This window comes from Pleurodeles waltl, chromosome 7, assembly GCF_031143425.1.
Source record: "Pleurodeles waltl isolate 20211129_DDA chromosome 7, aPleWal1.hap1.20221129, whole genome shotgun sequence".
Taxonomy (NCBI): domain Eukaryota; kingdom Metazoa; phylum Chordata; class Amphibia; order Caudata; family Salamandridae; genus Pleurodeles; species Pleurodeles waltl.
Window position 1 is genome coordinate 301,752,411 of NC_090446.1, and position 24,648 is coordinate 301,777,058.

Here is a 24,648-nt window from a genome sequence, read left to right on the forward strand (position 1 = left end):
GTCAGCGCCTTTAAAGCATGTTATAATCCTTAAAATCGTAAATGTGTACATTAAAGAGCAATTGGAAATAACATTTGTGGGGGTCTGTAACCTGCTTACACTGCTATCCAGACGGGTTCCGGTCCTAATACTACAGTCTGCTAACAGTGTCATCTTCTGTATGTGCCTGCCTTTCAGAGAGAAATGTATCTTTTCAATTAGATAACGTACATGTTAGGGTTTTTTATGGGCTATTCGTTTTATAAGCATTGAATATTTCAACCTAAGCACACAACATGAACAAATCTTGAAAAAGGGCTAAATGTGCCATTGTCTTTTTTATTATATTTGAATAATAAACAGGCATAAATACTTGCCAAGTAGTGCATCATAAAATTCAAAATAGTTTTAAGGCACACATAGCAGAAATGTCGACATTTTCATTTTCCCCATTGGAAAAAGGAATACACAAAAGAGATCTGTTTCCCTGGGCACACAGCAACACATTTTGGGAAAATCTCTGCTGCCCTATTTAGGCACCAAACTAGCTCCACAGCACGAGCATGAAACTCTGGAAGTTTTTCTCACAGTGGTAGTTTTATCGCAAATTACAGAGAGAAGAGGGAAGTTTGTTAATTAATTTAGTGAAAATACCAGTCTTGCAAGAACAAGTAAATAATTGTGTAACTTCCTAGATACAAATGATCAATCACAATTCTATCTGATCTCTTTCGGCTTAATTCACAGCACTAGTAACATCAGCCCTTCTCCTTCAAAAGGGCTACGAGACTGGTTCATGTTAGTTATCTGCGAGAGTTTGAATCAATTAGAAAGAAAACTTCCTTAATTTTGTAATATTCTTTCTGCTCCTGCAGATTCCTTACTGTCAAAAATAAATTGGACGTCATCAACAATGGGAGCAATCTCCCATTGTTGATGACGTCCAATTTATTTTTCTTTATTATTTGACTATGGCCTTTGAATCTTTAGCCTCTGTGTTGCAGAAAACCGATTAAACAGACACTAAGCCCTCTGCTGTAAGCTTTCCTTGCCTAGTCTCATAATGTCTAAGATCGTTGACTGTCCCGGATTCCTGACACGGCTCCGTGTTACAGCCCTTTTTAGAAAAAGGCTTTACCTTGAATGCAAGCAGCTTTAGGTTGGCAGCGTGGCTGGATATGATTTCACTAACTTGTTAATGAATGATTTTGATGCTTGTGCCCGGAAGTTTAATTATATACCAAACAGGCCTTCAAGCCACGGCAAGTACCACTGATAACTTGGTGTCTCTTTCCATGCTGATTGAGAAGTCTATAAACAAGAAAGCTGTATTGCATTCTTGCTTTGTCGATTTTAGCATGGCTTTAGAGCATTCCAACAAAAAACATCATTGGGAAAAAAACTGACCAGCTGGCATATTGACTCCATACAGCTTCTTAACTCCGGTATCAGAGTTAAGGTTAAGCTGGGCACAAATCAGTCTAATTTCCCTAAGATCTGCAGACATAGATGACTGAAACAAGGATGCGTACTTCCACAGCTTTTAATCTATATATCGCAGACCTGAGTTCACAACTTGATGCCGCAGAATTTCATCCACACATAGATGGCTCAGGGCACATCGCTTCACTCCAGTATGCCAGTGATGTAGTGCTACAAAGCTATACTGGTGTGGGTCTTCCCTTTAACTGGTCTCATATCTTGACTCATTGCTTTTCCGTTACTTCCTGTTTGGAAGGTGGATATCGATACATGGTGACTAGATTTATAAAATTAATGAACCATGCTAAATCACTCTTAGTAAGGTTAAGTGAGCAGTAGATTCGTTCTTGTTAGAAGTATTGACCTCAAAATGCAGCACTAGTGTGTTTTTATCAATATTTTTTTTGTTTTTGCACAAAGCAACCATTGACTTTATTGATTCAAAATTGATATCAGTTATATTTTAAGACTTTGAGACCTCTCTACAACTCCTGGAACTGTGGCTCTTGCCATTCAAATGCCTAACCCTCTTAGAAAGTTAACACATTATGAGCTTTAAAATTGACCTGAACAATTGCTTGCAAGTGCCAACATGGCCTCAGTTGGCTTAAAGCACTTTCTAAACTTTCTCTTGCTCTATAGGACTTTGTCCCTATATATGCCCAATCCGTCTGAAATGCCTTCTGGCCATGACATCCGAGTGCTCAAACACTAGCAGCACTATAACGTTTGACTAATGATTTATTCCCTGCCTATCAAGTATAAATTATGCAGTGTTTTAAATTTGGCTTGTTTTAAAATTATTTTATAATGTTTTGTTATTTTAATGTTGTGCATGGGTCCAGCCTTATATTTCTTTTGATATTTTATTTTTAAGGTGACATGTATAGGGTAACCATCTATTATACTGCGAGGTAAATCTGAACCTTTTGACTCAGATAGGAGTGCGATAACATCCTCTCAATCAACATTTACAATATCAAATCAATAGAGATCAATTTCAATTTTCAAGGCAGTAATTTATACGCACCATGACCTATGTGGTAATGAATCACCACACCAGGTTAATAAAGTTCACACATTTGTTGCCCTTTATATTAACAATGCTACGATCACATAAATCAAACGCAAAACCAAATGTTAGAAGTACAAGAACAATACAGGCTGACCAAATTTTTGGAAAAATTTCAGTCTGGACAAAATATTTATCATTAATCATTCAAGAACCACCATGCAGAATAACAACAATAACCGATGAATGATGGAAACAGAATACATTTAGTTATTGCAGATGAATTGTTCACAGTCAAATTACATAAACAGTTGAATTTAAATGTTGGCATCCCTGACTATTATTTTGATAGCATGTTTGGGCTTCATGCAAAAAGGAAAAAAGACAACAATTAATTTGAAAAGCATCTGACTGTGGTGCTAAGCAAAAATAGCAGCTGAATTTTCTAAAGAGAGAAAACATAAAAATCTGCAAGAAGAACAAATGTGCATTTAGTTATATCTCTCTTAAATGGATCAGCAAGCAGCAATGTCTTCATCAGTTGAGCATCTGGTCTTCATTGTACAACATCAGTGTTATTTATGAATGGGTTAACAGTTCAGTAAAGTTTGGGCTTAATGTATCTGAACTGACAGAATCATAGACAAAGAGCTAAGATGACCGAAACACATCTGTCTAGCATAGAAAAAAAAAGAATCTGAGCTTACCTCATCTAATCTTTGCTATATTAAAATCCTAGAAAGCAACAAGCTACGTTTCTATTGGTCAGACTGTGGGGTGCTTTAGTGTTCGACCACTAACCTCTGATCCATGTTTCAGAAGTATCTCTTCACTTTCTGCACCCATGGTTGACTCTTTCTCTTGTTCCTGGTCACCAGTTTCCTCTCACAAATTACATTTAAGCACTGTAGAAAAACATTGCATGAGCTTCCTGCCAAGAAACACAAACTCGAACAAGTACAAATATTGTAACATGAAACACAACAGTGAGCACTTAAGTCTTTTGTTTAGTGTATACGTTATTATCTCATCTCAGGAAACAAATGCTAAAAGCACGGAACATAACTTATCCACAGTGTGCAAGTCACACAAGATGCTTAAAGAAACATCATTTTGCAGAGTTAACACCCATTAGTATCATGTCTTTGGAAACTTGCTAAGACATGAGGCCTTTTAAAACCAATGCTAAGCATGAAGAATAAAACATTCCATAATATGTAAACTATTAATCCTTTTAGTACCTATTAATATTCAATTTTCAGTACATTTAATTATTAAGCCAACTACATTTTCATTGTTATTTCATATTAATATACGTTTTTTATGGTGTCCACCATATCAGCTACACTTTTTTATTTATATATACACCGTTTCAGTTAAGCCTTTTAATACATGTTATTTCACATTATATTTTAATGACATTGTTTATTAACAATGTTTGCATTCTAACAGCGTCTAGAGGCTGTTCATACCTTCATAACTTCAAGTATAGGTTATATTTGTCCTATTGCGCTTTACATAATGGTTTTAATTAACTGTAAATAAATTTGACGTGAGGTGGAAGTGATGTGCAACTGAGCACTTTTGTTTAAAAACCTACTCCAGCACCTCCATTTAATTCAGACGTTTAACTCTTTCTTAGCTCTTTCTGTTGGTACAAAACCCCCATACACAATTCTGCTGAATATATCTTACTGTTGACTGACTGACAACATTTATAAAGTAAACCCAACCTCATGGGGGTCACGTGGTGCTGCTGATGTTAACCTCTTGCTAGTACTGGTCTGTAAGGAAATGCCTCCTTGGCATGGTTGCCCCCTGACTTTTTGCCTTTGCTGATGCTATGTTTACAATTGAAAGTGTGCTGAGGCCTGCTAACCAGGCCCCAGCACCAGTGTTCTTTCCCTAACCTGTACTTTTGTATCCACAATTGGCAGACCCTGGCATCCAGATAAGTCCCTTGTAACTGGTACTTTTAGTACCAAGGGCCCTGATGCCAAGGAAGGTCTCTAAGGGCTGCAGCATGTCTTATGCCACCCTGGAGACCTCTCACTCAGCACAGACACACTGCTTGCCAGCTTGTGTGTGCTAGTGAGGACAAAACGAGTAAGTCGACATGGCACTCCCCTCAGGGTGCCATGCCAGCCTCTCACTGCCTATGCAGTATAGGTAAGACACCCCTCTAGCAGGCCTTACAGCCCTAAGGCAGGGTGCACTATACCATAGGTGAGGGTACCAGTGCATGAGCATGGTACCCCTACAGTGTCTAAACAAAACCTTAGACATTGTAAGTGCAGGGTAGCCATAAGAGTATATGGTCTGGGAGTCTGTCAAACACGAACTCCACAGCACCATAATGGCTACACTGAAAACTGGGAAGTTTGGTATCAAACTTCTCAGCACAATAAATGCACACTGATGCCAGTGTACCTTTTATTGCAAAATACACCCCAGAGGGCACCTTAGAGGTGCCCCCTGAAACTTAACCGACTGTCTGTGTAGGCTGACTAGTTCCAGCAGCCTGCCACACCAGAGACATGTTGCTGGCCCCATGGGGAGAGTGCCTTTGTCACTCTGAGGCCAGTAACAAAGCCTGCACTGGGTGGAGATGCTAACACCTCCCCCAGGCAGGAGCTGTGACACCTGGCGGTGAGCCTCAAAGGCTCACCCCTTTGTCACAGCCCAGCAGGGCACTCCAGCTTAGTGGAGTTGCCCGCCCCCTCCGGCCACGGCCCCCACTTTTGGCGGCAAGGCTGGAGGGAACAAAGAAAGCAACAAGGAGGAGTCACTGGCCAGTCAGGACAGCCCCTAAGGTGTCCTGAGCTGAGGTGACTCTGACTTTTAGAAATCCTCCATCTTGCAGATGGAGGATTCCCCCAATAGGGTTAGGATTGTGACCCCCTCCCCTTGGGAGGAGGCACAAAGAGGGTGTACCCACCCTCAGGGCTAGTAGCCATTGGCTACTAACCCCCCAGACCTAAACACGCCCTTAAATTTAGTATTTAAGGGCTACCCTGAACCCTAGAAAATTAGATTCCTGCAACTACAAGAAGAAGGACTGCCTAGCTGAAAACCCCTGCAGAGGAAGACCAGAAGACGACAACTGCCTTGGCTCCAGAAACTCACCGGCCTGTCTCCTGCCTTCCAAAGGTCCTGCTCCAGCGACGCCTTCCAAAGGGACCAGCGACCTCGACATCCTCTGAGGACTGCCCCTGCTTCGAAAAGACAAGAAACTCCCGAGGACAGCGGACCTGCTCCAAGAAAGGCTGCAACTTTGTTTCCAGCAGCTTTGAAAGAACCCTGCAAGCTCCCCGCAAGAAGCCTGAGACTTGCAACACTGCACCCGGCGACCCCGACTCGGCTGGTGGAGATCCAACACCTCAGGAGGGACCCCAGGACTACTCTGATACTGTGAGTACCAAAACCTGTCCCCCCTGAGCCCCCACAGCGCCGCCTGCAGAGGGAATCCCGAGGCTTCCCCTGACCGCGACTCTTTGAATCCAAAGTCCCGACGCCTGGGAGAGACCCTGCACCCGCAGCCCCCAGGACCTGAAGGACCGGACTTTCACTGGAGAAGTGACCCCCAGGAGTCCCTCTCCCTTACCCAAGTGGAGGTTTCCCCGAGGAATCCCCCCCCTTGCCTGCCTGCAGCGCTGAAGAGATCCCGAGATCTCTCATAGACTAACATTGCGAACCCGACGCCTGTTCCTACACTGCACCCGGCCGCCCCCGCGCTGCTGAGGGTGAAATTTCTGTGTGGGCTTGTGTCCCCCCCGGTGCCCTACAAAACCCCCCTGGTCTGCCCTCCGAAGACGCGGGTACTTACCTGCAAGCAGACCGGAACCGGGGCACCCCCTTCTCTCCATTCTAGCCTATGTGTTTTTGGGCACCACTTTGAACTCTGCACCTGACCGGCCCTGAGCTGCTGGTGTGGTGACTTTGGGGTTGCTCTGAACCCCCAACGGTGGGCTACCTTGGACCAAGTGTCTTACTTACCTGGTAAAACTAACAAAAACTTACCTCCCCCAGGAACTGTGAAAATTGCACTAAGTGTCCACTTTTAAAGTAGCTATTTGTCAATAACTTGAAAAGTATACATGCAATTGAAATGATTCAAAGTTCCTAATGTACTTACCTGCAATACCTTTCAAACAAGATATTACATGTTAAATTTGAACCTGTGGTTCTTAAAATAAACTAAGAAAAGATATTTTTCTATAACAAAACCTATTGGCTGGATTTGTCTCTGAGTGTGTGTACCTCATTTATTGTCTATGTGTATGTACAACAAATGCTTAACACTACTCCTTGGATAAGCCTACTGCTCGACCACACTACCACAAAATAGAGCATTAGTATTATCTATTTTTACCACTATTTTACCTCTAAGGGGAACCCTTGGATTCTGTGCATGCTATTCCTTACTTTGAAATAGCACATACAGAGCCAACTTCCTACATTGGTGGATCAGCGGTGGGGTACAAGACTTTGCATTTGCTGGACTACTCAGCCAATACCTGATCACACGACAAATTCCAAAATTGTCATTAGAAATTGATTTTTGCAATTTGAAAAGTTTTCTAAATTCTTAAAAGACCTGCTAGGGCCTTGTGTTAGATCCTGTTTAGCATTTCTTTTAGAGTTTAAAAGTTTGTAAAAGTTTGAATTAGATTCTAGAACCAGTTGTAGATTCTTAAAAAGTATTCCAACTTTTAGAAGCAAAATGTCTAGCACAGATGTGACTGTGGTGGAACTCGACACCACACCTTACCTCCATCTTAAGATGAGGGAGCTAAGGTCACTCTGTAAAATAAAGAAAATAACAATGGGCCCCAAACCTACCAAAATACAGCTCCAGGAGCTTTTGGCAGAGTTTGAAAAGGCCAACCCTTCTGAGGGTGGCAACTCAGAGGAAGAGGATAGTGACCAGGAGGAAAATTCCCCCCTACCAGTCCTATCTAGGGAGAACAGGGTCCCTCAAACCCTGACTCCAAAAATAATAGTCAGAGATGCTGGTTCCCTCACAGGAGAGACCAACACCTCTGAAATCACTGAGGATAACCCCAGTGAAGAGGACATCCAGTTAGCCAGGATGGCCAAAAGATTGGCTTTGGAAAGACAGATCCTAGCCATAGAGAGGGAAAGACAAGAGATGGGCCTAGGACCCATCAATGGTGGCAGCAACATAAATAGGGTCAGAGATTCTCCTGACATGTTGAAAATCCCTAAAGGGATTGTAACTAAATATGAAGATGGTGATGACATCACCAAATGGTTCACAGCTTTTGAGAGGGCTTGTGTAACCAGAAAAGTGAACAGATCTCACTGGGGTGCTCTCCTTTGGGAAATGTTCACAGGAAAGTGTAGGGATAGACTCCTCACACTCTCTGGACAAGATGCAGAATCTTATGACCTCATGAAGGGTACCCTGATTGAGGGCTTTGGATTCTCCACTGAGGAGTATAGGATTAGATTCAGGGGGGCTCAAAAATCCTCGAGCCAGACCTGGGTTGACTTTGTAGACTACTCAGTGAAAACACTAGATGGTTGGATTCAAGGCAGTGGTGTAAGTAATTATGATGGGCTGTACAATTTATTTGTGAAAGAACACCTATTGAGTAATTGTTTCAATGATAAACTGCATCAGCATCTGGTAGACCTAGGACCAATTTCTCCCCAAGAATTGGGAAAGAAGGCGGACCATTGGGTCAAGACAAGGGTGTCCAAGACTTCAACAGGGGGTGACCAAAAGAAAGGGGTCACAAAGACTCCCCAGGGGAAGAGTGATGAGACAACCAAAACTAAAAATAGTAAAGAGTCTTCTACAGGCCCCCAAAAACCTGCACAGGAGGGTGGGCCCAGAGCCTCTTCACAAAACAATGGGTACAAGGGTAAAAACTTTGATCCCAAAAAGGCCTGGTGTCATAGCTGTAAACAGCATGGACACCAAACTGGAGACAAGGCCTGTCCCAAGAAAGGTTCCACTCCAAACTCCCATCCAGGTAACACTGGTATGGCTAGTCTCCAAGTGGGATCAACAGTGTGCCCAGAGCAAATCAGGGTCCACACTGAAGCTACTCTAGTTTCTGAGGGTGGGGTGGATTTAGCCACACTAGCTGTCTGGCCGCCTAACATGCAAAAATACAGACAGCAACTCTTAATTAATGGGACTAGAATAGAGGGCCTGAGGGATACAGGTGCCAGTGTCACCATGGTGACAGAGAAACTGGTTTCCCCTGGCCAATACCTGACTGGAAAAACTTACACAGTCACCAACGCTGACAATCAGAGAAAAGTACATCCCATGGCAATGGTTACTTTAGAATGGGGAGGGGTCAATGGCCTGAAACAGGTGGTGGTCTCCTCAAATATCCCAGTGGACTGTCTGCTTGGAAATGACCTGGAGTCCTCAGCATGGGCTGAGGTAGAACTAAAAACCCATGCAGCAATGCTGGGTATCCCTGAACTGGTGTGTGTGAAAACAAGAGCACAATGCAAGGCACAGGGTGAACAAGTAGAGCTGGAGTCTGGAAGAATGGCCCAGCCTACCAAGAGGAAAGGAAAGTCAGTTGGGAAACCAACTGCAACACAGCCAAAGAAAGGGAACCTCTCTTCTCAGGAAGAAGTTCTGCCCTCTGAGGGAACTGAGCCTTTGGAGCTTGAACCTTATCAGGTTGAGCTCTTAGGCCCAGGGGGACCCTCAAGGGAGGAGCTGTGTAAGGGACAAGAAACCTGTCCCTCTCTTGAAGGCCTTAGGCAGCAAGCTGCTGAAGAGTCCAAGGGCAAGAAAAATGGAACACATAGGGTCTATTGGGAAGATGGACTCCTGTACACTGAGGCCAGAGACCCCAAACCTGGTGCCACTAGGAGAGTGGTAGTGCCTCAGCTGTTCAGAGAGTTCATCCTAACATTGGCCCATGACATTCCCCTTGCTGGACACTTGGGACAAACCAAGACGTGGGAGAGGCTAGTCAACCACTTCTACTGGCCCAATATGTCCAACATGGTTAAGGAGTTTTGCCTCTCCTGCCCCACCATGTCCAACATGGTTAAGGAGTTTTGCCTCTCCTGCCCCACCTGTCAAGCCAGTGGTAAGACAGGTGGGCATCCAAAGGCCCCCCTCATTCCACTTCCAGTGGTGGGGGTTCCCTTTGAAAGAGTGGGTGTGGACATAGTTGGTCCACTAGAACCTCCCACAGCCTCAGGAAATATGTATATCCTGGTAGTAGTGGATCATGCTACCAGGTATCCTGAAGCTATTCCCCTTAGGTCGACTACTGCCCCTGCAGTAGCCAAGGCCCTCATTGGTATCTTTACCAGAGTGGGTTTTCCTAAGGAGGTGGTGTCTGACAGAGGTACCAACTTCATGTCAGCATACCTGAAACATATGTGGAATGAGTGTGGAGTGACTTATAAATTCACTACACCTTACCATCCACAAACCAATGGCTTAGTTGAGAGATTCAACAAGACATTAAAGGGCATGATCATGGGGCTCCCAGAAAAACTCAAAAGGAGATGGGATGTCCTCCTGCCATGTCTGCTTTTCGCTTACAGGGAGGTACCACAGAAGGGAGTAGGGTTCTCACCCTTTGAACTTCTGTTTGGTCATCCTGTAAGGGGACCACTTGCCCTTGTTAAAGAAGGCTGGGAGACACCTCTCCATGAGCCTAAACAGGACATAGTGGACTATGTACTTGGCCTTCGCTCTAGAATGGCAGAGTACATGGAAAAGGCAACCAAAAACCTTGAGGCCAGCCAACAGCTCCAGAAGTTTTGGTATGACCAAAAGGCTGCACTGGTTGAGTTCCAACCAGGGCAGAAAGTCTGGGTTCTGGAGCCTGTGGCTCCCAGGGCACTCCAGGACAAATGGAGTGGCCCTTACCCAGTGCTAGAAAGGAAGAGTCAGGTCACCTACCTGGTGGACCTGGGCACAAGCAGGAGCCCCAAGAGGGTGATCCATGTGAACCGCCTTAAGCTCTTCCATGACAGGGCTGATGTGAATCTGTTGATGGTAACAGATGAGGATCAGGAGGCAGAGAGTGAACCTCTCCCTGATCTTCTGTCATCAGACCCAAAAGATGGCACAGTAGATGGAGTGATCTACCCAGACACCCTCTCTGGCCAACAGCAAGCTGATTGTAGGAGAGTCCTACAACAGTTTCCTGAACTCTTCTCCTTAACCCCTGGTCAGACACACCTGTGTACCCATGATGTGGACACAGGAGACAGCATGCCTGTCAAAAACAAAATCTTTAGACAGTCTGACCATGTTAAGGAAAGCATCAAGGTGGAAGTCCACAAGATGCTGGAATTGGGAGTAATTGAGCGCTCTGACAGCCCCTGGGCTAGCCCAGTGGTCTTAGTCCCCAAACCTCACACAAAAGATGGAAAGAAAGAGATGAGGTTTTGTGTGGACTACAGAGGGCTCAATTCTGTCACCAAGACAGATGCTCATCCAATTCCTAGAGCTGATGAGCTCATAGATAAATTAGGTGCTGCCCAATTCTTAAGTACCTTTGACTTGACAGCAGGGTACTGGCAAATAAAAATGGCACCTGGAGCAAAAGAGAAAACAGCATTCTCCACACCTGATGGGCATTATCAGTTTACTGTTATGCCCTTTGGTTTAAAGAATGCCCCTGCCACCTTCCAAAGGTTGGTGAATCAAGTCCTTGCTGGCTTGGAGTCCTTTAGCACAGCTTATCTTGATGATATTGCTGTCTTTAGCTCCACCTGGCAGGATCACCTGGTCCACCTGAAGAAGGTTTTGAAGGCTCTGCAATCTGCAGGCCTCTCTATCAAGGCATCCAAATGCCAGATAGGGCAGGGAACTGTGGTTTACTTGGGACACCTTGTAGGTGGAGGCCAAGTTCAGCCACTCCAACCCAAGATCCAGACTATTCTGGACTGGGTAGCTCCAAAAACCCAGACTCAAGTCAGGGCATTCCTTGGCTTGACTGGGTATTACAGGAGGTTTGTGAAGGGATATGGATCCATTGTGACAGCCCTCACTGAACTCACCTCCAAGAAAATGCCCAAGAAAGTGAACTGGACTGTGGAATGCCAACAGGCCTTTGACACCCTGAAACAAGCAATGTGCTCAGCACCAGTTCTAAAAGCTCCAGATTATTCTAAGCAGTTCATTGTGCAGACTGATGCCTCTGAACATGGGATAGGGGCAGTTTTGTCCCAAACAAATGATGATGGCCTTGACCAGCCTGTTGCTTTCATTAGCAGGAGGTTACTCCCCAGGGAGCAGCGTTGGAGTGCCATTGAGAGGGAGGCCTTTGCTGTGGTTTGGTCCCTGAAGAAGCTGAGACCATACCTCTTTGGGACTCACTTCCCAGTCAAACTGACCACAGACCTCTCAAATGGCTGATGCAAATGAAAGGTGAAAATCCTAAACTGTTGAGGTGGTCCTTCTCCCTACAGGGAATGGACTTTATAGTGGAACACAGACCTGGGACTGCCCATGCCAATGCAGATGGCCTTTCCAGGTTCTTCCACTTAGAAAATGAAGACTCTCTTGGGAAAGGTTAGTCTCATCCTCTTTCGTTTGGGGGGGGGGGGGTTGTGTAAGGAAATGCCTCCTTGGCATGGTTGCCCCCTGACTTTTTGCCTTTGCTGATGCTATGTTTACAATTGAAAGTGTGCTGAGGCCTGCTAACCAGGCCCCAGCACCAGTGTTCTTTCCCTAACCTGTACTTTTGTATCCACAATTGGCAGACCCTGGCATCCAGATAAGTCCCTTGTAACTGGTACTTCTAGTACCAAGGGCCCTGATGCCAAGGAAGGTCTCTAAGGGCTGCAGCATGTCTTATGCCACCCTGGAGACCTCTCACTCAGCACAGACACACTGCTTGCCAGCTTGTGTGTGCTAGTGAGGACAAAACGAGTAAGTCGACATGGCACTCCCCTCAGGGTGCCATGCCAGCCTCTCACTGCCTATGCAGTATAGGTAAGACACCCCTCTAGCAGGCCTTACAGCCCTAAGGCAGGGTGCACTATACCATAGTTGAGGGTACCAGTGCATGAGCATGGTACCCCTACAGTGTCTAAACAAAACCTTAGACATTGTAAGTGCAGGGTAGCCATAAGAGTATATGGTCTGGGAGTCTGTCAAACACGAACTCCACAGCACCATAATGGCTACACTGAAAACTGGGAAGTTTGGTATCAAACTTCTCAGCACAATAAATGCACACTGATGCCAGTGTACATTTTATTGTAAACTACACCCCAGAGGGCACCTTAGAGGTGCCCCCTGAAACCTTAACCGACTATCTGTGTAGGCTGACTGGTTCCAGCAGCCTGCCACAACCGAGACATGTTGCTGGCCCCATGGGGAGAGTGCCTTTGTCACTCTGAGGCCAGTAACAAAGCCTGCACTGGGTGGAGATGCTAACACCTCCCCCAGGCAGGAGCTGTCACACCTGGCGGTGAGCCTCAAAGGCTCACCCCTTTGTGCCAGCACAGCAGGACACTCCAGCTAGTGGAGTTGCCCGCCCCCTCCGGCCACGGCCCCCACTTTTGGCGGCAAGGCCGGAGAAAATAATGAGAATAACAAGGAGGAGTCACTGACCAGTCAGGACAGCCCCTAAGGTGTCCTGAGCTGAAGTGACTCTAACTTTTAGAAATCCTCCATCTTGCAGATGGAGGATTTCCCAATAGGATTAGGGATGTGAACCCCTCCCCTTGGGAGGAGGCACAAAGAGGGTGTACCCACCCTCCGGGCTAGTAGCCATTGGCTACTAACCCCCCAGACCTAAACACGCCCTTAAAGTTAGTATTTAAGGGCTTCCCTGAACCTAAGAATTTAGATTCCTGCAACTAACAAGAAGAGGACTGCTGAGCTGAAAAACCCCTGCAGAGGAAGAACAGAAGACACCAACTGCTTTGGCCCCAGACTTACCGGCAGGAGCTGTGACACCTGGCGGTGAGCCTCAAAGGTTCACCCCTTTGTCACAGCCCAGCAGGGCACTCCAGCTTAGTGGAGTTGCCCGCCCCCTCCGGCCACGGCCCCCACTTTTGGCGGCAAGGCTGGAGGGAACAAAGAAAGCAACAAGGAGGAGTCACTGGCCAGTCAGGACAGCCCCTAAGGTGTCCTGAGCTGAGGTGAGACTGACTTTTAGAAATCCTCCATCTTGCAGATGGAGGATTCCCCCAATAGGGTTAGGATTGTGACCCCCTCCCCTTGGGAGGAGGCACAAAGAGGGTGTACCCACCCTCAGGGCTAGTAGCCATTGGCTACTAACCCCCCAGACCTAAACACGCCCTTAAATTTAGTATTTAAGGGCTACCCTGAACCCTAGAAAATTAGATTCCTGCAACTACAAGAAGGACTGCCTAGCTGAAAACCCCTGCAGAGGAAGACCAGAAGACGACAACTGCCTTGGCTCCAGAAACTCACCGGCCTGTCTCCTGCCTTCCAAAGGTCCTGCTCCAGCGACGCCTTCCAAAGGGACCAGCGACCTCGACATCCTCTGAGGACTGCCCCTGCTTCGAAAAGACAAGAAACTCCCGAGGACAGCGGACCTGCTCCAAGAAAGGCTGCAACTTTGTTTCCAGCAGCTTTGAAAGAACCCTGCAAGCTCCCCGCAAGAAGCCTGAGACTTGCAACACTGCACCCGGCGACCCCGACTCGGCTGGTGGAGATCCAACACCTCAGGAGGGACCCCAGGACTACTCTGATACTGTGAGTACCAAAACCTGTCCCCCCTGAGCCCCCACAGCGCCGCCTGCAGAGGGAATCCCGAGGCTTCCCCTAACCGCGACTCTTTGAATCCAAAGTCCCGACGCCTGGGAGAGACCCTGCACCCGCAGCCCCCAGGAGTCCCTCTCCCTTACCCAAGTGGAGGTTTCCCCGAGGAATCCCCCCCTTGCCTGCCTGCAGCGCTGAAGAGATCCCGAGATCTCTCATAGACTAACATTGCGAACCCGACGCCTGTTCCTACACTGCACCCGGCCGCCCCCGCGCTGCTGAGGGTGAAATTTCTGTGTGGGCTTGTGTCCCCCCCGGTGCCCTACAAAAACCCCCTGGTCTGCCCTCCGAAGGCGCGGGTACTTACCTGCAAGCAGACCGGAACCGGGGCACCCCCTTCTCTCCATTCTAGCCTATGCGTTTTGGGCACCACTTTGAACTCTGCACCTGACCGGCCCTGAGCTGCTGGTGTGGTGACTTTGGGGTTGCTCTGAACCCCCAACGGTGGGCTACCTTGGACCAAGAACTGAACCCTGTAAGTGTCTTACTTACCTGGTAAAACTAACAAAAACTTACCTCCCCCAGGAACTGTGAAAATTGCACTAAGTGTCCACTTTTAAAGTAGCTGTTTGTCAATAACTTGAAAAGTATACATGCAATTGAAATGATTCAAGGTTCCTAATGTACTTACCTGCAATACCTTTCAAACAAGATATTACATGTTAAATTTGAACCTGTGGTTCTTAAAATAAACTAAGAAAAGATATTTTTCTATAACAAAACCTATTGGCTGGATTTGTCTCTGAGTGTGTGTACCTCATTTATTGTCTATGTGTATGTACAACAAATGCTTAACACTACTCCTTGGATAAGCCTACTGCTCGACCACACTACCACAAAATAGAGCATTAGTATTATCTATTTTTACCACTATTTTACCTCTAAGGGGAACCCTTGGATTCTGTGCATGCTATTCCTTACTTTGAAATAGCACATACAGAGCCAACTTCCTACATGGTCCATATGCCACAAATATATGCTGTTCCTGTGCTCGCTGCAATAAGTGACAATACAAACTTCTCATCTGACAAGGTGGTAGCACACAACTTTTCCATGGTGTCTTTAACCAGCAGTACCTCATCGTACCAGATTCGAGTTAGTTCTGTTCACCAGCTTTACCCTGGTAGGCCTTCAATTTCTGGCAATTTTACTCCTACATCAGGACACATTTTATATCAAAGCATACAAGTCTTCACCTGTTAAGTAATTCAGTACAATGCCTGTGAAGATAGTTGAGACTAATCTCTTCTGCAGGGCCTTTTAAACTCCAGTACTAGATTTCCATGAATCTCTCTCATAGTGCAAGCTTGTTCTGACATTGTTACAGACCAAACCAGCATTTCAGTTCTTCATTAGCATAAGTTTCCCAGTGATCTTGACTACTGTCCTGCAAGAGCCTATAGGACTACCAGAAATGGTGGTGCCACCCAGTGGTGGCACCCGCAAATCTCAAGGGAAGAGGGGCGGGCGGAGGAAGGGATGGGGGTAACAAAATAATTAAAAAAAAATAAAACTACCTCTTCCTGTCACCGTCTCCTGCCGCCTCGCTCGTCGCTCCTCTTCTTCTGGTGTCGCAGCATTCACTGGGACACCAGCACAGGATCCCTAGCAATCCTGATGCTGCTTTCAGGCTAAACCTAGCATGAAAGCACCGTCTGGATTGGTCTGAGCGGCTTGAACTGCTGCTCAGACACTGCTCTGGGGTCTGCACAGTTTTTCTAGCCTGGCTGTTCAACACAGCTTGGCTGGAGAATTCTAAGTGCGCTTGTGTGTTTGGCTGGCCTGAGACGGCCAGCCAAATACACATGCGCACTCATGTGCAAACTCTCCTCCTCCTACCCCTCCACTTTTCCCTCCCCCCGTGGCACAGCGCACCCCCTGTGAACATGCTGAAAGATAAAATGATAATTAAATATTGTTTCATTTTATCTTTCAACCCCAGGCTTGGCTAATGAGCCACCCCCTTAAGCCAACACCATCAAGTCTGCACTGTCTTTAATGCCCACAAAAAAGGATTGTGAACAATAGGCTTTGATGGCAGGTGTGGCTGTTGATGCACATGCTCTGCATACTTCCGCCATCTAGTGTTGGGTCCTGAGGGTTGCACTTTTTTTTTTTTTATAAAGTCTTTCGAGACATGAGGTATTATGACTCCTCCTCCTCTTGTAGGTAATGAGCATGGGCATCAACTCCATCTTCAGATTGTGTTCTTCTGCCGTCGGTTCAGATTGTGTCTTCAGTATACTCCAGTTTGGCGCTGAATGAGGCCTTTTTTCTGTTTGGGGAAACCTCCAATCTGTTGGTATTGTTATCGAACGCTGTACTTCTTTTCCCTCGTGTTTCAGGACCGAAGAAAATTCTATCCCTATTGTCGCGTCTCAACCATGGCCCTCAGGGCTGTTCTCTTTGGGCCACAATTTTCTCCTTTTCATATTTCAGAGAATGAAATCCTGGTGGAATGGACGCCCTTCTGTTTCTGTCTGAAGTGTCACTCACAAATTTCTGAGAACCGATCTCCATGAGTTTTTCAACTTTTGTCTATCACATGAGCATTGAGAAGAGGACTGTGACACTTGCGGGTCTTTCCAGTCAAAAAAGAATCTCTGCAATCGGACAGCTCGTCGTTGAGAGATGCAGGGGGAAAGTTTAGAAGAGACCTGACATCTTTTGTATTCAGGCACCATGTCAGACACAGAGTAGCAGCAAGAACGACAGGAGGCTTCAGCTGCAAAGGAGGAAGCTTTCTCCTTTTAAGACTGAGTCACATGCCAACATCACACTTGAGATGCAGGAAATTCTTGCGAGTGAACCAACAGTGAGTAAGCCTCCCACTGCTCCCACCAGAAAACACAAAAATATAGAAGTCAAGGCTATCGAGCTGCCACTGCTGTCGGGCCATGGTAGGCATTGAAAAACTCCATTGGATGCCCCGCTTTCAGGCTCGGCACTGAAGCCAAGACATAAGTCTCCCACCTCTTTACCGAACTCATCACCACCAGCCTCGACACCAAAACCTTCCACGTCACACTCCGCACCAACTGTTTCAGCACCGAAAAGACTTTATGCCGAGGCACCAACCACTTTGGCACCGAAAGTAAACTATGCTTTCTAGCCGAAGAAACTCTTCATGCAGCCCTCGGAGCCGATAATCTCCCCTGTGTCCATTCTTCACAAAATAAAGCAACAGCGTCATGCCAAGCACTCACAGCTGCATATACAACCTCACATAGGGAGAGTGATGGTTAAAGTGGTGGTTACTACTCCATCTAAGAGGCAGCTTTCCTTCGAAGAGGCTATTAATCCACCGACTTCGCCAGTCAAACAAAACAGAATGGAAAAGGACTTGGAAGACATCCACCCACTTTTAACTACACCTCCACCACCAATTACTTCACCACTACAAACAACTCCCTCTTCTTTACGGCCTCAGGGTGACTCTCTTGACATCTCTTCACAGGGCTCACCACAATCTTTTCAGTGCACACAATACACAGGCAACAACAGTCTCCCCTTATAGCCAAACACAGACCCATGGTCTCAATATGATGTGGACACTTAAATATATACTGACAGACGTATACCAGTTAGACCTTCGCCACCGAATGATACCACTTTGTTTCAAGAACTCATTGGGAGGGCAGCTACGTACTATCAGGTGTTCCTTCATAAAGAACCCATTGAGGATGATTTCCTTTTTGAGACACACGCCATCTCACATAAATCCACACCATACCTACCCTTGTTAAAAGGTATGTTGAGGCATGTGGATGATATTTTCCAAGACCCCACTAGAGCATGCATTAGGGGTCAAATTCCTGCTGACTCCATGATCGTATCCATTGACGGTAAAAGAGTGAACTCACAAGCAGCTCAGAATTCTTTACCTCCTGATAAGGAAAATAAGCTTATAGATGTTTCTGTGTCATAACCCCCGCCCCACCCCTACCATTGAGATTCGCAGCAGCTGCAGCCACTGTTCAGCTGACAGGTTGATCAGGCACTAGAGAAATTGAAGGACAATGAGGTGGCGAAGTCCATGGCGGCGCTACTATCCCCTGTCTCTTGTGGTACGTTTCGTAGGACTCAGTTCAAACCAGCCTCTAAGCATTCTACATCTGAAGCCTTGCACTCATATTCCAAGTGTAAGGAAATGCCTCCTTGGCATGGTTACCCCCTGACTTTTTGCCTTTGCTGATGCTATGTTTTGAATTGAAAGTCTGCTGAGGCCTGCTAACCAGGCCCCAGCACCAGTGTTCTTTCCCTAACCGGTACTTTTGTATCCACAATTGGCACACCCTGGCATCCAGGTAAGTCCCTTGTAACTGGTACCCCTGGTACCAAGGGCCCTGATGCCAAGGAAGGTCTCTAAGGGCTGCAGCATGTCTTATGCCACCCTGGAGACCCCTCACTCAGCACAGACACACTGCTTGCCAGCTTGTGTGTGCTGGTGAGAACAAAAACGAGTAAGTCGACATGGCACTCCCCTCAGGGTGCCATGCCAGCCTCTCACTGCCTATGCAGGTATAGATAAGTCACCCCTCTAGTAGGCCTTACAGCCCTAAGGCAGGGTGCACTATACCATAGGTGAGGGCACCAGTGCATGAGCACTGTGCCCCTACAGTGTCTAAGAAATACCTTAGACATTGTAAGTGCAGGGTAGCCATAAGAGTATATGGTCTGGGAGTCTGTTTTACACGAACTCCACAGCACCATAATGGCTACACTTAAAACTGGGAAGTTTGGTATCAAACTTCTCAGCACAATAAATGCACACTGATGCCAGTGTACATTTTATTGTAAACTACACCCCAGAGGGCACCTTAGAGGTGCCCCCTGAAACCTTAACCGACTATCTGTGTAGGCTGACTGGTTCCAGCAGCCTGCCACAACCGAGACATGTTGCTGGCCCCATGGGGAGAGTGCCTTTGTCACTCTGAGGCCAGTAACAAAGCCTGCACTGGGTGGAGATGCTAACACCTCCCCCAGGCAGGAGCTGTCACACCTGGCGGTGAGCCTCAAAGGCTCACCCCTTTGTGCCAGCACAGCAGGACACTCCAGCTAGTGGAGTTGCCCGCCCCCTCCGGCCACGGCCCCCACTTTTGGCGGCAAGGCCGGAGAAAATAATGAGAATAACAAGGAGGAGTCACTGACCAGTCAGGACAGCCCCTAAGGTGTCCTGAGCTGAAGTGACTCTAACTTTTAGAAATCCTCCATCTTGCAGATGGAGGATTTCCCAATAGGATTAGGGATGTGAACCCCTCCCCTTGGGAGGAGGCACAAAGAGGGTGTACCCACCCTCCGGGCTAGTAGCCATTGGCTACTAACCCCCCAGACCTAAACACGCCCTTAAAGTTAGTATTTAAGGGCTTCCCTGAACCTAAGAATTTAGATTCCTGCAACTAACAAGAAGAGGACTGCTGAGCTGAAAAACCCCTGCAGAGGAAGAACAGAAGACACCAACTGCTTTGGCCCCAGACTTACCGGCCTGTCTCCTGCCTTCCAAAGAAACCTGCTCCAGCGACGCTTTCCAAGGGACCCGCGACCTCTGAATCCTCTGAGGACTGCCCTGCTTCAAGAAAGACAAAAAACTCCCGAGGACAGCGGCACTGCTCCACAAGAACTGCAACTTTGTTTCAAGGAGCAGATTTAAAGACCCCTGCAACTCCCCGCAAGAAGCATGAGACTTGCAACACTGCACCCGGCGACCCCGACTCGACTGGTGGAGAACCAACACCTCAGGGAGGACCCTCCGGCTACTCCAAGACTGTGAGTAACCAAAGTTGTCCCCCCTGAACCCCCACAGCGACGCCTGCAGAGGGAATCCCGAGGCTCCCCCTGACCGCGACTGCCTGAACTCCATTTCCAGACGGCTGGAAAAGACCCTGCAACCGCAGCCCCCAGCACCTAAAGGAACGGAACTCCTGTGCAGGAGTGACCCCCAGGAGGCCCTCTCCCTTGCCCAGGTGGTGGCTACCCCGAGGAGCCCCCCCTTGCCTGCCTGCAACGCTGAAGAGATCCCTTGATCTCTCATAAGAAACCATTGAAAACCTGCCGCTTGTTTGCACACTGCACCCGGCCGCCCCCGCACTGCTGAGGGTGTACTTTTTGTGCTGACCTGTGTCCCCCCCGGTGCCCTACAAAACCCCCCTGGTCTGCCCTCCGAAGACACGGGTACTTACCTGCTGGCAGACTGGAACCCGGGCACCCCCTTCTCTCCATTGAAGCCTATGTGTTTTGGGCACCTCTTTGACCTCTGCACCTGCCCGGCCCTGAGCTGCTGGTGTGGTGATTTTGGGGTTGCTCTGAACCCCCAACGGTGGGCTACCTTGGACCAAGAACTGAAACCTGTAAGTGACTTACTTACCTGTGAAACCTAACAATACTTTACCTCCCCCAGGAACTGTGAAAATTGCAGTGTCCACTTTTAAAACAGCTTATTGTGTTTTATGTAAAAAGTATACATGCTAATGTAATGATTCAAAGTTCCTAAAGTACTTACCTGCAATACCTTTCAAATGAGATATTACATGTAGAATTTGAACCTTTGGTTCTTAAAATAAACTAAGAAAATATATTTTTCTATAACAACACCTATTGGCTGGATTTGTCTCTGAGTGTGTGTTCCTCATTTATTGCCTGTGTGTATGTACAACAAATGCTTAACACTACTCCTTGGATAAGCCTACTGCTCGACCACACTACCACAAAATAGAGCATTAGTATTATCTCTTTTTGCCACTATCTTACCTCAAAGGGGAACCCTTGGACTCTGTGCATGCTATTCCTTACTTTGAAATAGCACATACAGAGCCAACTTCCTACAATAAGGATATGGTGGTTCTACGTACTAACCCAAAATTTCTACCAAAAGTAGTATCTCATTTTCATATTAATCAAACAATTGAATTGCCAGTCTTCTTTTCCCACCCAGACTTGGTTGCTGAAAGAGCTCTACACACATTATATGTTAAAAGAGCACTAATGTTCTATATTGATAGGACCAAAACCTTTAGCAAGTTAAATAACTTTTTGTTGCTTTTTTCCCACCACATAAAGTCAACCCTGTTACTAAATCTACTAGAGCAACATGGATCATCAAATGCTATGCAAAAGCTAAAAGACCATTACCTATTACACCCAGAGCACACTCAACTCGTAAAAAAGGTGCATCTATGTCTTTTTTAGGTAACATTCCCATAGTTAATTTATGCAAAGCAGCAACATGGGCTCCACCACACACTATCGCTAAACAATACTGTGGAGATGTATTTTCACGACAACAATCTAATGTAGGCCAGGCAGTGATATATACTGTCCTTCAAAATACTACAAGACCCACAGGTAAGCCGCCACTTTTAGAGAGGTACTGCTTTACAATCTATGCTGACCATGTGTATCTACAGCCACACGTCATCAAATGGAAAGTGTTATCCAGTGAGCGTCTGTTTATGGCATGTACTGCTGTAGATGCACATGTGGAAGTATGCAGAGCATGTCATTCTACAGCACTACATGCCACAAACAGATGCTCACTGGGTAAGTAACATTTTCCTTTATGGTTATCCTGAACATTTGTCGTATTTTGGTCTCTCTTAGGGATAGATTGGACAACCCTGATTTAGCATTAGCATATATTAGGTCAAGCTTTCTGCCACATTGGGGTGAAGTAATCCTGTGCAGGGAGTTTAATCATTGGTTCCAGAAGTAGTAGGAGTGCAGTGTTGAGGCTTCTCTATATGAAACAAATAAGCAAAAGCCAGACAAATTTAAAAATAATTTTATTACAATGAAACCTTAATAACCATTTAAACCATATGGGATACTTGACAGATTGCATAGTGCAAGCTGATTCTTTAATTACTGGAACAATCAGTTTTAAGAATGCTAAAAAATGCTTAGGATTTCTCTTCAAAACCAGAAGTTATTGTAGTAGTTGGTGATGAAGAACTGGAAGTTTCTTGAGTCAGCTCTTCAGATGAACCAAACTATTCAAAAGTAACGGCATAGCTAAGTGGTCCCTTTCCACAATGATCTGAACAAAATTGCTTTGAATATGGCTAGGTAAGTTACACTTAAATATTGCTGAATTAACAGCCTGTATGCCGTCAGGGGATGTTTACTCCAGTGACCCCTTAACCGAGGTCTACTCAGAGGACCTGTTTCAGGTCTGCTTTCCTTCCCTCCAAGTCGATGTATGTCGAAGTGATAGTCGTGGACCAAATCCTTTTTTTTTTTTTTTTTTTTTTTTTGAGTAGAGGGCTTTTAAATCTGTGTTAATATTGGGATAGGTTTATTGGTGTACACCATTTCCCCCCTAAAACTCTTTTAATCTAGGTTTATTTTCCCTCAGACTGCGCCCCTCAACTGGGCGAAGATCTTCAAGTTTGCATTGCAGTATAAATTGATGCATGATTTGCATGCTTTTCCAGTGCACTGACCTAAACACTGACATTGAGGACCACAATACAACCATGAAAATTTTGAGACCTATTCTACATCTACCAGAATCGAACCACAATGTCACATTTCTTGATATTCTTCGATAGTAGAGTAGTGATTATCTGTGTTTTAAATGAAGTTTTAAAAAAACAAACTTCTATTTAATTCTACACTCCATTGCAGTGTGGTTTATTTCATGCTTGTACGGCATTGAACGTGTTTGTTTTTATTTAATGGAGATCAGAAATATGAATTTTGTTTTTGATTACCAAAACTACTTAGAAGAGTCTGTATGTGGTTCATAAATATTGAAATCTCAGTATGGACAAGGCACTATCTCACCTGTGTGCGACAGTGGCTTGGTTCGTAGGGGTTAACTATATTTTAGTTGATGCAGACTTTCTGGCTGACCCCACCAGTGATGCCGATTGTGAAATTTGTGAGTGAATTGTGGTAATTAGTTGGTCAGTTGACCTTTTGCCTAGTGCTTCAAATTCAGCAGTGTAATTGCTACAGTATTCTCACTTATCACATCACACACAGCGTGAAGGGACAGTGGTCGTCTTCAAAAACGTCAGCTGCTGTCGGGAACCCGTTAGCACTAGTGGGGCTGCAATACTGGTTCTTCTGGGGTGTGAGGAAGGGGAATACTGTCAAGGGAGCTGTGATTTTGAAACAGTCATTTGCATTAATTTGCCTTAATGCACTAAAGTACTTGACAGTAATGAGTCTTACTTGAGCTGGATTGCTCATAGCTGCTAAAGGCTTTATTCAACGGCAGTCAGATCCTTGTGGCGCTGTGCTAAAAAGTCTCCTATATTTAGCATGTGCTTGCTTAGGTATTATTTTTCTCAGGCAGTGCATGTTATGTTCAGTAATAAGGTTGTAATCCACCTTTAAAGAATTTGGAGCAGAACTGATTGGGGTTTTGGATATTCCGGTGGAGTATTCTTGTAGATCTCAAAGTGTGACCTGAATGAGAAATGCTTCTGAGAACGTATGTTGTTGGTTTGGTTATCTATTCATGTTAAGCTGCTCAAGCACGTGATAAGACATTTCAGACACCGTGCTCATTAATTAAAAATAAGGCATGAAATGTTGATAGAAATTTTGAATGGAAGCACACACAATTCAAGAAGCACCTTGCCTCCTTCTAGGAGGGAGCCCTTAGAGGCAGTTGTGAATGGATGATGTGCTAATTTATAATTTTTTGTTCTTGTGCATCTACTCATTTATAAAACTACCCAGTCCTTCAAAACCACATTTTAGGAGATTAGCAAAAAATATTGGTATGGAACCTTTCTATGGAGATGGTCATCAATTAACATCCAATTCTGGGCAAAAAGTGTCTTTGACAACCACCAGTGTTCTAGGCTTGCACAGCTGTGTTGCAGACATTTTCCTGCTTTGTGGGCATGTATAAAAGACCGTTTAGGGTTTAAAAAAACGAAAGATGTTCTTGAGTTTCTTTGTCCGATAAGCAGGCTAAAATTTGGTAGATCTGGTGAAGTTGATGTAAACACTTACTGATCCCGCACTTTTTGTGGTAGGGGTGTGGCTGTTAGAGTGTGACCAAAAATGAGACTGCTCTAGGATAGTCTTTAAGCTTGTTTTTGAAAGAGTGAGTAAACGGTTTGATTTTGTCATTTGTGGAAAATAGTCATTTTAGAGGGCTTCCAAAATCTGTAGTTTCCTTTATCATAATTACGCAAAATGCATCTCCGTGTAAGTTTTGGACATGAGAAAGTGTTTCATGCAAAAAAAAAAAAAGAGGGAGGGAAAACCACAAGTGATGCACATGTTCTATTTGTTCACAATGTTCCCGTGTTCCTAGTGCTAGCAGTTTTGTTTGAACTGACTTGAAATTGGACAACATGGTATAATGGTGTAATTTTTGGGACTTTTGTGTAATGCGAAATGTCAGGGATTATTCCAGGGTAACCCAAATGTTGTATTGCCCACCTCCCATGAC

The 24,648-nt window shown here is 45.6% G+C and overlaps 1 protein-coding gene across 2 annotated transcripts in view; it reads left to right on the plus strand.

Annotated features, from left to right (window-relative positions):
* The window catches only part of RPN2 (ribophorin II), a 214,058-nt gene that overhangs the window by 121,451 nt on the left and 67,959 nt on the right, over positions 1–24,648 (plus strand). The gene's annotated exons all lie outside the window — the stretch shown is intronic.